Source organism: Cyprinus carpio, chromosome B19, assembly GCF_018340385.1.
Source record: "Cyprinus carpio isolate SPL01 chromosome B19, ASM1834038v1, whole genome shotgun sequence".
NCBI lineage: Eukaryota > Metazoa > Chordata > Actinopteri > Cypriniformes > Cyprinidae > Cyprinus > Cyprinus carpio.
The window spans coordinates 22,201,334-22,215,393 of record NC_056615.1 but is presented as its reverse complement, the minus strand read 5'-3'; the positions used below and the strand labels follow the sequence as shown (position 1 = coordinate 22,215,393).

The following is a 14,060-nucleotide window of genomic DNA, read 5'->3' as shown; positions in this document are numbered from 1 at the left end:
AAGAAGCACCTCATAAGTACCAAAAACAAATAACCCATACAACCCCCCCTGCATTTCATCATTCTTTGTTCTCCCCCGGTGTGCTTTCCCGTTAAGAAAATTAAAGTGCAAGACAAACACAGGGTTCAAAATATTTTTCGAAAAAGAGTAAACGGCGCAACTCCAACAACGAATATCAGATCCTTTGTAACAACTCTTTAAACAAACATATCTCCCATACACCAAACCCTGCATGGAACTGACTGAAAAAGGTGGTTATCAGATTATATAAATTAGACATGTTAGATTGTCTATGGTAGAAATCGGCATTCTAGTAAACTGACACGACGAAAACACAACAAATGAACAACTAGTTCCTCGCGGACTAATTAACAATTCTACAATGACTCGGTGAGATGTTAATGTGCTGGACACGTTCGCAATTGGTTTCTTTTTGAGTTTTTGTCACAATGAATGACATGAGAATTAGCAACCACTGATGGGTTATTCCAACCACACACGCACCCCTCGCCTGAGATCAAGCCAGTGTCGATTTTGGTTTTCCTTCTTATTCTGAGGGAAACAGTTTTGAAGAGCCTTTTCCAAAGATGTTAAAACAGAATAATCCACTTGATGCTTCCGAGCGAAATCACAACCTTATAAATAATGCAAAGAAAATGGATATATACAGAGCCACAGTGGTTTGTTGTGGTTGTGTGGTGGTTTTTGTGTATGAGGCACTATGTTGTACTGGAACATGTTAACATTTCTGTGGTGTGACATTTGTACTTGCAAACAAGATAAAAAAAATGACATTGTCAATGGGACTGAGGGTTTGAATGATATATCCATAAACGGATATAAATTAACATGCTCAAACTGCTTTCAATCACTTATACAAGGAACTTTTGCTGCTGTCTTACAGATCTGATTATTCACTCTATATCAGTATGCAATTTGTTAGATTCATATAAATCTAACCATTCACTCTTCCATCATTCTTCTGAATGGTGCAATCTAGAAATCGGCGAAATTAATTATTTTCTTAATTGTTTTCAGTTTATTAATGTCACAAGTACAAGTTTTTCTTCTTAAGACTTGTATAAGTCTGATATTTAGTATTTCACAGGATACTGAATTGCTGTTGTCAGGATATTAGTAGGAATAACATTTAGGATTGAAAAATCTAGACTGCCAAATGAGGCAAGAAGATTGAACTGTGCATCTTGTGCCTGTAAAGGGAGAACAATAGTTTGCCCAAAAATGCAACTCATCCTCAGGCCATCTGAGATGTAGATGAGTTGTTTCTTGTTATCCGAACAGATTTGGAGATAATATAGCATTTACATGCAATTGCTCACCAGTGGATCCTTTACAGTGGCTTGGGTGTTGCCGTTCCGAATTGAGAAGTCAAGAGAGCGTGGCGATTAAATGCCGGCATCAACCCATATACACACAACTCCAGTCCATTAATTAATGTCTTGGCAAACAAAAAGCTGCATGTTTGTTTAAGAAAAAATCCAGAGATTGTTCTAACTTAATTAAAAAAAAAAAGTCTCATCTGAATCAGGAAAAATCTGCACAGATCAAACACCGTTTAACAAAAACAGAAAAAAACTGGCCAAAAATCATTTTTAAAACAATGTTTGTTACGTGAGACCGCGCAAAGAGGGAGGACTCTTTCACAGGAGAGAAGTTGTAATATATGGATTATGAATTAGTATTTTAGGCCAGAAGTTGAAGTAGGTTTTTAAGTTAAAAATGTCATTGATGGATTGTTTTGTTACAAGGCATGCAGCTTTCGCACTTACACAAGAACATAATTGTTGAATGTTTTTATCAGCTGTTTGGAGTCTCATTGGCTGCACGGCACCCTCCATGCATGAGGAATCCATTGTTTGGAGCAAGTGATGTTATGCTAAACTTCTCCAAAAATCTTCAATGAAAAAAAACAACACTCATCTACATCTTGGATGAATCTGAGGTGTTGAGTGGGATGGAGGAATTCAGTTTTTGGATGATTTCCCGAATTCTGATTCCATTAAGAAGGGCAAAAAAAAATTATCAAGAGCAAATGATCAAAACAGCAAGCAGGCCTTAATATCAAACAATGTACAAATAAAAACAGCTCCTGTACTTATCCGAAAGATTCCCATTAATTTTGGTTAGAGTCAAACTTTAAACCTTGAGTACAATAAGCAGAATAAACTATACCACATATAGCACATTCATTTCATGAGCCTAAATCGTAATTTATGCTAGCAGGCTGTGCTGACCGCCAATGTGCCATTTTCTGCCATCTTGTACCAGTAAATCAGACAAACAGTGAGCAGCGGTGGGGGGTTGGGATGGTGAGGTGGTCAGTCAGGAGCTGACTGATTGGGAAAATCACTGTTTTTTCATGTGAAAGCACAATCATTATGTTGTTAGGTAAACCCGTTTAGCTTTTTTAAAAGCACACATTACTCCATAGTAAAATGATAAACTCTAGTCTTTCCCCTTCTCAATTCTATATTCCTACCCTCATTTGAATACAATAGAAAACATCATCGACTTAACAACAACCTAAACTTCTCACCTAATCAGAGTGGCTTTGCTTTTAAAATTAAGTGCCTGCACCCAAATGGACCTCTATTTACCATCAACAGCCTTTGTTGAGCTTGAACCTTAAAGGAGATTTTTTCACCCCCAAAAACCTAGCCTTGTCAATACCTTTAAATTGAATAAAGCGCATCAAATAATATTCATAAAACTAGTACAAACAAATCTATTTTACAATTCCATTGATTATTTAATTTCAAAGCAAAAATATTATTAAATTGCTATTTTTTTTTTTTTTTTGGCTAAAAAGATCAAGGGTAATATCTGAAAACAACTAGCGACAAACATTAAAGGCTACGAAAATGAGCAAAAACTCTCCTTTACCCAACATGATACTCCACACAAAACCTAATGCTGTTGGTGGCCTAAAGCTTTGGTAAAATTTGTATAATAAATACTTAGGACCAGTTCAGTTTAATTTAAATAATTTATAGCAAATTTAAATGGAAATTTACTGCAAATTTTTTTGTACCATGCATTTGTCGGTTGACAGTGCACATTTACTAGTAATTTAATAATAATATTCCATTAGTAGCAATCTTGAGGTGACGAGCAGCTATACATTTGGAAAATAAAAAGTGTTAAATTAGCTCTGGTATGACTGTACCTCTTGAAGATATTCTTGCTGGGCTCACGGATAACTATTTCATCTCGTTAAGTGCTAGATTATGTTGCTGTAAGAGGAGAACGACTGAACAGACCTGAACGCAGGGGGCGGGGCTTTGAGAAGAATACCGGAATCACAGGCCTCGTTTGCATATTTAAAAGGACTTTAGAGGTCCTTTTCCATTCAACCTACACGTGGGCACCATCTGAAACCAGTAGTGGGTTCTCAGACCTTCACAACAGCAACGCGATGTAAGTCATTTCGAAGTGTTTGTGTATCTATTATCTTGCGATGTCTAAAAAAAACTGAACTATTAACCCATTCACTGGGCGAGGGGAGGGACTTTTTTAGAACCCTGAAGTTGCAAACCCCGTAATACCACTCGATTGTCATCTGAACAGCTAGAAAAACACACGCACATGGTCCTCAATTCATGTTTAAAACCAAAACATTGCAAAGACGGGTTAGAGCAAAAAAGACCAACTGCCCTCTTATGGCACGTTGAGAATGGTGACAACGCAACAGATGGTAAAGCAGTTCCTTGGTAACTTTGATTATTTATCTTCTTTTTTTTTTTTTTTTAAGGAGTGTCCTTTCATTTTAGTAAACTGAGCTGGACCAGATGGGACTGTTATTTGTTGAGTATTTTCAGTTTTCAATGCTCTAAAAATTCGCTCTTTCTTGTCAAAACTTTTGTTTCCTAGCCAACGAAAATTCATATCTCTTCACAGGGAATTCATTTATGTTTCATATTAATCATATGACAAAATATGAGTGTAGTTGCTGTTTTGAAGGCAACAATGACAGGTTGTACTTCTGTACATCATTTTACACAGAAAGCAAGACACACCCAGTCCAAGCTCAGAGCCAAGTATTGGTACCACCTCAGTTTGAATACAAGCTACAGTATGCCAATTCACAAGAATGCACTTGGAAAGGCATTGCACAATTGAGATCAGGGGTCGGGTGCTGTGCTGCTGTGTACGGGGCGTCTGCTTTTTGGGGTTTCTCCAAAACTGGAGCTGAAGGAGCTGGGGAAACCGTGCTGTTTGTCATGGAATCGCCCTTGGCTCCACATGAGTCAGAGTGATCGTCACTCTCTCCTCGGTCCCCTCTTCTTTAGTTTTGTCGAATAAACTTGCCAGTCGGAGGTTACGTAACGGGGACGGTGGCACTTCTTGTGGAGCCGGCTTCCTTCTCTGGATAACGGCGCCGCTGGATGACCACCTGCGGCTCAGTCGCTAACCCGGTTGGTTGGGGCCTCGCATTAGCAGGACTGCGCTGCTGCTTCTCAGGTCTGCGGCAGGTTGACATTGCACCACTACACCTCTATGCTCAGCGTCTGTCACTTCTGGATGGTTGGAAGTTGGCTAAGCATCAAGCCTGGCTGGTCCTGGAGCACGAGTTTTCCACCAACGGTGAAGGAGTGGTGGGTGCACAGGAAGGCCACGGCCTTTTTTGGATTACTCTCTCGGTTGAGCAAAAGCTGAATTTGGATTTAGAGGTGGTGGGCTGATGGCAGCTGCAAAAGGGTGCCATGGTCCGCCTTGATCTGGCCCTTAGTTTTTATGAGCCGGACGTCCTCCTTTTGCGTTTGCGTTTAGCAAGCAACACCAGCAAGCTGACAATGAGTGGTGGGGTCAGGGCCCCGCTTCGGAACCGAGCGGCCGCGCTCTCTGGACGACTGGAGTCGGAGTAGTCAGCAAAAAGACGTGAGCGACCGTGACTGATGTTTTATCGCGCGTCTCTGGGTAAGGAAAGACTCAGCTCTGATGGCAGAATCATAACAGGGACGGTGCCGCCGCCTGGTTGAGAGGGTATCGTTGTGTGACTGTGATAGGCCAGCAGAGTGACCATATGAACGCTGCCCGAATCGGGCTGGTGCGAGACACGGTGGAGAGGTTTTCTCTGGAACGGTGTGCCTCTGGGAAGGAGCTGAGGGCAGCTTCTTCTATACAGCCCTCCCCTGTCGAGCAGAACTCAACCTTATTGGTTGGTTTTTTCACTGACCTGATGCTTACTATGGGATGGCGGCTGTTCCACACCGTCTTTCTCTTTTTGCTCGCCAAAAAACTCACAATGGTACTATATTTACATTTAGAGTATACAATACTGCTGTCATAAACAAACCCACCCGACAACCCCGACCCCGACAGGATCACCAGCATGCCCTTATTGGCACCTTGTTCTGTGAAACTGATTGGCTGATTATATTTTATCCACTTTTGACATGGCTTTAGCTACCCCAAAAAAAAGCCATTACATACGGATTTCATTTGAAGAAATATAAACGTGCACAGAGATTGTACGGAAAGCCAACTGACTGGGCACTATTATGCATTATTTACAGTACATTATACAAAAATATTTGAGAATACTACTTTTTCAGAGATTAGCGCAAACAAATTATTGACTTATAGATCACAAAATGATTTAGGGGGAGAGAATACTTATGGGGAAGAAGCACAGATATAAATTTGAAAATGTTCAAATTTCATTCCAGTATTACCTTGATTTTCTGTACTGACATGCTTTGCTTCTGCTCCACCCACCGATTGCTCTGGAGCTGTGCTGGAATCTTTTTGAGATTACTTTACGTGAGGTTTGGAGGGTCCCGCCTATTGAAAACCAAAAAACAATGTAGCAAAAAACCAGGGCTATTATAACCTAAAAAAACATTAAACAAGTATTATATTTCAAAATAAAATAATAAAATAAAAATGTGTTAGCGTCATCTAGGGCTCCATGACAACATTTCTAATTTTCTTTTAGTTTAAATACTAAAAAATTCTAATTAAACTAAATTTGATTTTAAAAAACATACTTTATTTAAAAAACTAATTATAAAACAAAACACTAATTTCTTATTCTTTTTTTAGATTTTATTTTTGCCGCGTTTTTTGCCTTTTATTAATAATATGGGACAGTTTAAATCAACAGAAACAAAGGGGGAGAGAGAGAGAGGAGAGGAACACCACCACCCCCACACCCCCCCCCCCCCCCCACTGAGCCCCCGCCACAAACCCCACACCACCCCCACCCACAACCACCACCCCCCCACCCCCCCACAGGTCCTTGCCAACAAGCGCCGAGTTGAACTCGGAATGCCCAGATAAATACAATCGAATTCAAACTATTAAACAATAACTATTAATAGTACATCAATGACCACCGCAATAATGCCTGAGAAAAATCTTTACATGTCATCTTACTATTCACACTTGCACGTACTCCTGAGCAGAGAAACCACCCCCAACACCCCCAAGTGACGACCGCTCTCGGACCTTTCCCACGCCGCCTGCCCCCCAGCGGGTTGCACCCACAGGATCGCTGCTCCTGTACGAAGGAAGCGTGCGATTTCTTACGACACGTGTCAAAAGAGCGACTTGAGGATCTTTTGGGTCCCGTCACAAGAAAAGTTCACAGGCTGCTTCGGTTGACCTCTTGCTTGTAGGTTTGCCACCAGTTCTGTCAGTTCAGACTGGAGGTGGCCACAGTCCCACAGATACATTAACAGAACATTTAAGCATAAACTATGGTTTTCTCTAGACCAAAATATACATTGACACCTATATCAGTGGCTTTTCAACCTGTGTGTGGGGGGGCAGGGGAACACAGCGGGTTAAATACCACGCTGAGGACTGTAATATTTCAATCTTTGAAAGGAATTTAGAGAAAAAGTCAGCAGTAAGAAGACAGTCAATACCGGGTGTCATATTTTGAGGTCCAGGTTTGGCCAGTATGGCGTGTTTAACAACGGGTCTTTCGACGTATCCCACTATAGCAGTATGTGCTTGTCAATGTATGTTAAGGGACACTGGAACAATACATTCAGGTTTCATTAAATAAAACATAAGACACTTAGTTGAAATTTAGTTTAATTATATTGCAATGAATTTAAAGCATGAGATTACTTTTACTTGTCAAAAGTGCATAAAATACCTCTTAAAAACTGTCTCTAAACAAAGAACCATACGAGAAAACTGTATCACGGAGTGCGTGGAAAAACGATGGCTGTAAAAATCCATCTAAATCCCTCAAATATTTAGAAATCTTCGAAAACGCTGAATGTGTTTTCCCACTGATTGGTGAATCTACCAGCACTGAGATGTCTTCGACTGCTCTAAGACAGGGTCGTTTAGTGAAGTCATAAATGTTTGTCTACGTTTTATACAATTAAATGAAATTAGAGACAAAAGGATTATTTGGACTGTCCTCTAACCACCCAGTCTTCGTGCTTTAATCGTTTGGGAAGAATGTCTCGGATGATTTTAGCCAAACAATTTGCTGCACTTAGAGGCCGATGCTGCTAAGTTGTCACACAGTGCTTCCTGTTTAGATTATAAAAGCCCAGTAAGAGTAATCATTGTATTTGGACAAAAAACCAAACACCTTAAAAGCCTAGGAAAACAGCAAGTGTGTTAACTTGAATTATAACTCAGTCTAAGAGGCGTGTATGGCATATTCTGCACCCCAGTCCTTTACCGGTATGTCTCGTAAACATCTTGTTTAGGCAGGCAGGTGTCCGGATGTTCTTCCAAGTGGCTACGGATACCCAGTTGCCGGTGTGAAGCTGGTCTGCCAGTGTGACCGAGGTTTGAATCACCACTGGTTGCACACAGAGAAGCAGGTTCGCAAATGTGTCACATATGTACTTCTTGTCACATTTCGTCATTATCCTAGCTAAGCCGATTAGCTGGGACTTTTAAAAAATTACTTACAGGGAATCAAAGTAACTTTAATTTCTCAGATTTCAGTTTTCAGAAACTGATACTATAAAAAATAACACAGATTAAAAGTGGATCAAGGCGGAAATGAAGGATATCCTCTTCTCTCCTGCACACCTGGACATGGAGGGTAGCTGTAGATGAAAGGTAGAGCTTGTCGTTGTGGTTCAGAGAAACGCTGTCAATCTTCCTAAGAGGAGAGACATAGTCACAAGGGATAAGAGACCGAATAAGGGCCAGAATATGTGATGCTCAAACAACACAAATAAGCCTGAATGAGTGTGAAATCCTATAAAGACTATACAACACAGACAGTTATAAAATCCTTAAGGCTAAAAACATTTTCTTTATTTTATCCTCAGAACTTACCCAAATTTTGGTCCCTTGCCCTACACTTTTACTGTGAGATGGAATGTGGCACTATATTTAGAATATACTCTGATACACGCATATATAGTGGCATTATCATTTACATAAATTGTTCGGCGTAAAAGGACTGGTGCTTAATAATTAACTAAACCTCAAGTCTTCCAAGAGTTAGATAATTTTGTTTCTTCTTCTCAAAACAGATTTTGGAATGTATCATTACTAGATTTAACCTTCTATCTGAGCCCATGAAAAGATAAAATGAATAGTTCTTACGAAAATGTTGTGCTTTTAAGCTTCTGCAGCAGCAATACTGGGCTCATTGGTAATCGCGCCATGCCCAGCGGAACAGCGCAAAGGATTTGTCTATTAATGATTCTTGCCAGTGTCTCAACCACACTGGAGGCGACAAACTGCCACCTTTCAGAAACGCTAACCCTTGACCGGAACTCTACCGCTCTCAGATACCAGACGACAGCAGATGTTAGTATGTTGCAGCAATAAGGTTTTGGGAAACTTTCAAATCCGGGGATATTGCTAATCATACAAACAGTTGTGTTTTAAAAGTAAATTAAATTCTAGGTTTATTTCCGCATGCAAACAGAACATTTGCAGATTTGATCCAATGCAACTAAAAACGACCAACAGAAAAAGTTGTAGGGGTATCCCATAACTTGTAGGCAGTTTTAGATAATAAAACTTAGCTGGTCAGGATTAGTGTTTAAGAAGGCACAAGGTTGTTTTATAGTATTTCTTTAATGTGCACACAACTTAAAAGTCTGCAGGCAATATGTTTAAAACCGTCTTAGAAACAAGCTTCTTCGTAACATTCAAGTCATCACACGTCTGTAAGTGCGCGTCAGTTTCACTACAACTGACAGATATTTTAGGCCGGGTTCCACATTACTCGACAAACTGTACACACGAAATCAACCAACGCACGCGCCTAATTCCTCCCCACGTCTAAGACCTCAAGTAGTTGTCCCCATTTCGGAAAATACAGCCACTCATGAAACTGTTGTCAGGTCAATCGGATAGCGACCATGCCCAAATACTGCAGGGGCTGTTTTTCCTGCCCCAGTCCAGACATTTCCTCATATTCAGCACACACGCGCCCAATGAAGACCTCAACATAAGAAACTTAAGCGTTCAGCCGGTGTATGCATGATACCAGGAGCAAATCCAATCACTTTAATGCATGATTTAATCTAACGACTAGCGTATATGAGACACATGCACAGGTCTGGCTGATTACACCCATGTGTATCTCTTTGTGGGCGTATGGAAAGGCTAACCAACTAGAAACTAGACGAAGCCATTGGTTATTTATGACCAAAAACTCATTTTTGCGCAAGTTAACCATATCCTCAAACGCAAATGCTCATTGATCACTAAAAATAAACCTCACAGCAGCCTAGTTTAGATGAGCTTGACATAGCAGCTAATGGCTAACATGAGTTCGCAACAGGCCGAAGGAGACGTCGACTAAACGAAACCGACATAATGAACAACGTTACCTTAACATAATTCATAACTTAGCGACATTATTTGCAAAAATATCTTTAGTTTTTGTATATGTATGCACAAGCTAGCTATCGTTAATATCATTACCAATGACTGTTGCTATAGAACTAGCTAGCCACACTTGTACGCCTCGAAAACCTGCGATTATTACGTTAAAATACCTGGATCCCCTTTCTCATAAACGATACCTGTTGTCATTGCACAAAGTTTACCTAGTTCATGCTCATTCCCAAATACAAAATAATCCGTATCGTTTATTTTTATAAACAAAAAAACTACCTGGACAATATATAGCAAAAATCGCGCTTCGCTGTTTTTGTGATTGGACGACGTGTATTGGTCTGCCTGACACAAAGCAAAGCTCGACGCTATGGCTGGTCCTGAGTCAATCCTGACTTGGTATACGATAAAAGGCGAATTTGATTGGTTTTAATGGTTTTAATTGCGAGTAAAAAAAAAGAGAGAATCCTTTAATAGTCGTTATGCAGCTATCTTTTTTTTTGTGTACATTTTCATAAACATAAACAGCTGTTATTGTGGCTCACTATATTTTCTTAACATGGTGAAAATGCAACTAGGATTTGTGATGGTGGAACTTAATACATTAATTTGGTATATATTACCTTACCTTTGTGTTATAAGAATCGTTCACCGCCCATCTTTACCTGGCATTTACTTTTTTATGTACTAAAGCAGTCACACTTTGTAAACAAACACTAATTTATGAACAGCTTGTTAATCATACTCCCATCATCACGACTTTAATGTCAAGCTCAACCACTCAACATCCTAGGAACTGAAAAGAGCAACATTTTATTACACTCCTTTGATTTATTAAACCCCGTAGGCCCTTAAATAAACGTAATGTCACATGAATTTGTGTGTGTTGTTTGCCAAATAAAATTATCCAGAATTTCCTGACATTTCCGATCCCAGTTTGCAGTAAATTAAGAGCCATGTATTTATGCTTTCATATTCTCCCAAAAGCAATTCTTAAAAAGTCTTACTAACTTATATTCCTCCTAATATACTTCTCATGGATAGGGAAACTTGATATCTATGAAAGTGCCGACAAAACCTTTTTTATCTGTATTTCAGGAAGCACTTACTGAATTATTATAAATCCGTAAAACATATTAAAATAACTCTGTTCAATTTAGATTTTTCTTTTTTTATTAATGTAAAAATTATCTTTGTTGAAATTGTGCGCTGGCCACTCGAGACTTTTATTTTGACATCTACGTCGCTTTGACTCGACAGGAAAAGGAGGTAGCGCATGTTCTCACATTTGACCCTTGTGGATGTAAACGTTATAATTTATCATTACCACAAATTAACGCCGCTTATTTTGAGTGAAATGTTACCTCTAAAAACCACACAAATAATTCCAGAGTAAGTTCGGTAGAATGCCACTGTATTATGAGGGAACAGTATAAAAACCTTAACTCATACGTTTATCCATTTTTAACGCTAGTTTGCAAGAATCGTTGTATGCATTACAAACCGTCAGTGAAAAATATATCCCCTCTTTTTAATTAGCAGCAAAATATATTAATTCAAGTGTATATTTTCAGATATAACGTTATGGATTGTCTGCATCTTTTTTAAGTGTCCCCTTGTTTTTGATCGTCCCGCAGCAGGCATGAGACTGACAGCGTTTGCTCTCTACTTGCCGCAACAGCTGCATTTCCCACGATATCGTTATGGCACGAACAGCCGTTGTACCAACGCAGCCCAGCGGCTCATCCAACCCGCAAGAAAAGAAGAAAATTGTTTGTTGAACCTATTGCAAACGAGGTACTGGCATGTCGTGAGAGGAATGATCCGTAGGATCCTTTTCTGGTCTTTTCCACAACCTTGAAGCATATTATATTTAAGTGTGACGATTTTTGTTCCACTTTTTTTTACCCCTCGTTTTTCACCTTGACTTGGTCATACAATACTATATCGTGCGTTTTCGCCTTTTAGAATTGGTCCTATTATTATATCTGGGGTCCTCGCATCTAAAAGATGTATGGATGTTTTAACACCTTTAACCGCTTTAATTCTGTAGTGTGTTGTAGTATTTTACATGATATTTATAGAACATAACCACTGAAATCTGATTCAAACTATGTGAGATTTTGTCTGGAAGGCAAAGTAAGCCGGCAAATTTGCTCAGTGATCCGCTCGAAACTGGGTCATACTCGGCCTGAACACGGTACGATAAAACCGATTTAAATAGTTCTTCCAGTATATTTCTGCAAGCAGCCCTTTTAAATTGTTTCAAACGCTCTGTTTCCATCATTACAGGTATAATTGCAGTCTGGAGATTACCGGGGTACTACACAGCGCCATTGAAGCCCCTCTGCTTTTCTAAGGTTTACGAGCATTCGGTACCCTACTGACAGTGAGCGTCAATCATGAAATAGAGTAAATACATATAAAACAATGCAGTGCATCGTGGCTCTTAATGTATGTGGTTACGTGTCTAATGTTTCTTAGCGAAGCCCCACGAATGTTCGAGTGGAGATACACTTTGAAAGAGCGGGTGAGCGAGTGTCGTGTGTTATTCGGTCCAGGACAGGACCGGATAATTCCCAAACCAGTCTTTTCCAGAGAAAAAGATGGGATCATTCCTCAGCAGTGGAAAGGTGGTGTTTCCTGAACACTTGAAAACGATGCTTCTTCCTTGAGTTTTAGACATTTAAATATGGCTCAGTTATCAGAAATCTGAGAGTATTGTGTGCTACACCTTGCGGGATCGGACGCCAAAGACACATCACCCCGAAGACACGCTCCAGAAAACATACACACCATCTTTGAAAACCCTAGAGGAAGATGTAATGATGAAAATGAACATTCAGGAAGATAGAAGGCCTCGGAAAAGCTACTGGTACTGAAGGTTACCACAGAGACTGTGTGTTTAAATTAGCAAACAATATCATGGAGAAATAGTGTGTGTTCCGCAGACTTTGTCAATCAGAAGCCCAGCAGCAAACGTTTTGGTCCGTTTCCTTTGCTTTTACCGCCACCGACGCATGCTACCAGCTGATCACATGGCTTATTTTTTTCTGTACAAATATGCATTACCATTCATACCATCGATTACTCACGTTGTTAGATAGATACACATAAAAGACATTTGTAATATTACAAATGATTTCCATTTCATATAAATGCTATTTTTTTGAACTCAAAAGTCCTGAAAAACGTCAGAAAGTTTCATCAAAAATATTGAGAGCAGAACTGTTTTTAGCATTGATATTAAAAAGAAGTGTTTCAAAATCAAGCATAATAGAGTGATTTCTGAAGGATTGTGTGACACTGAAGACTGGAGTAATGACTTCTGCTTTTATTCAAATGATATTTTACAATATTACTGTTTTACTGTATTTCTGAAATGAATTTAGCCTTGGGGAGCATAAGAGAATTCTTTCAAAAACGTTATTACCTACCACAGCACCGACTCATATTCTACACACTAACCTCTACTAATATGTAATAGAACCTGTTTCTATACAGACCTAAAGCAATTTTAGGTGATTTTTTTTTTTTTTTTTTTTTGCAGATGTATTTACAACTGATGTCTGAAGTAGTATTAAACAAATGTGAACAGTTTAAACTAGTAGGCTGCAAGATTAATCGCATTGCAAACCAGTCATTCGTTGTCTCATCAGTAAAGCTGGTTCCGTGATTTAGCGGTAAATATCCGTCACCTGTTTCAAATTGCACCGGGAGTTCATCACAGATCTATAGTTCACTGACAAGGCCAATATCGTGTTCATAATCGAATGCGATTAATCTCAATTATGAATAGAATATTGCGTAGCTTGTTCAGTGAACTACGTTTCTGTGTATTGGTGCCCGCTCCACGTTTTGAAACACAGGTGACAGACATTTACCCGCTAATCCGGAACCGGCTTTAACTGATGAGCACGCATTGACAAAATGCATGCGATTAATCGTGCAGCCATAGTTTAAACAGTAGTATTAAACATGTAAACTTGAAAACCAGCTTCTTTGTCTCGCACAACAAATATGTTTGTATCTGTAATCCCCTAAAAATTTATAATATCCATATTTATGGGGTTCGATCTAGAGTTCTCGAGTAGACCCTTGGGTCACCATTTATCTTTTTTTGTTCTGTTTTTTGTTGCAAGACTCTGTTTTCAGTTGTTCATCATCAGTTTGATTGAGTCCATTGGTTTGCTGCACGGCTGCCTGTTTGTTTATTGATTCGTTGCCACTGCGGCCAGGTGGTGGCAGTGTTGCGG

General features: G+C 39.4%; 1 pseudogene; it reads right to left on the bottom strand.

The window, feature by feature from the left end:
- Positions 1-4,428: 4,428 nt before the first annotated feature.
- Positions 4,429-7,862, bottom strand: LOC122140845 (annotated as a pseudogene).
- Between the last annotated feature and the right edge of the window lie 6,198 nt (positions 7,863-14,060).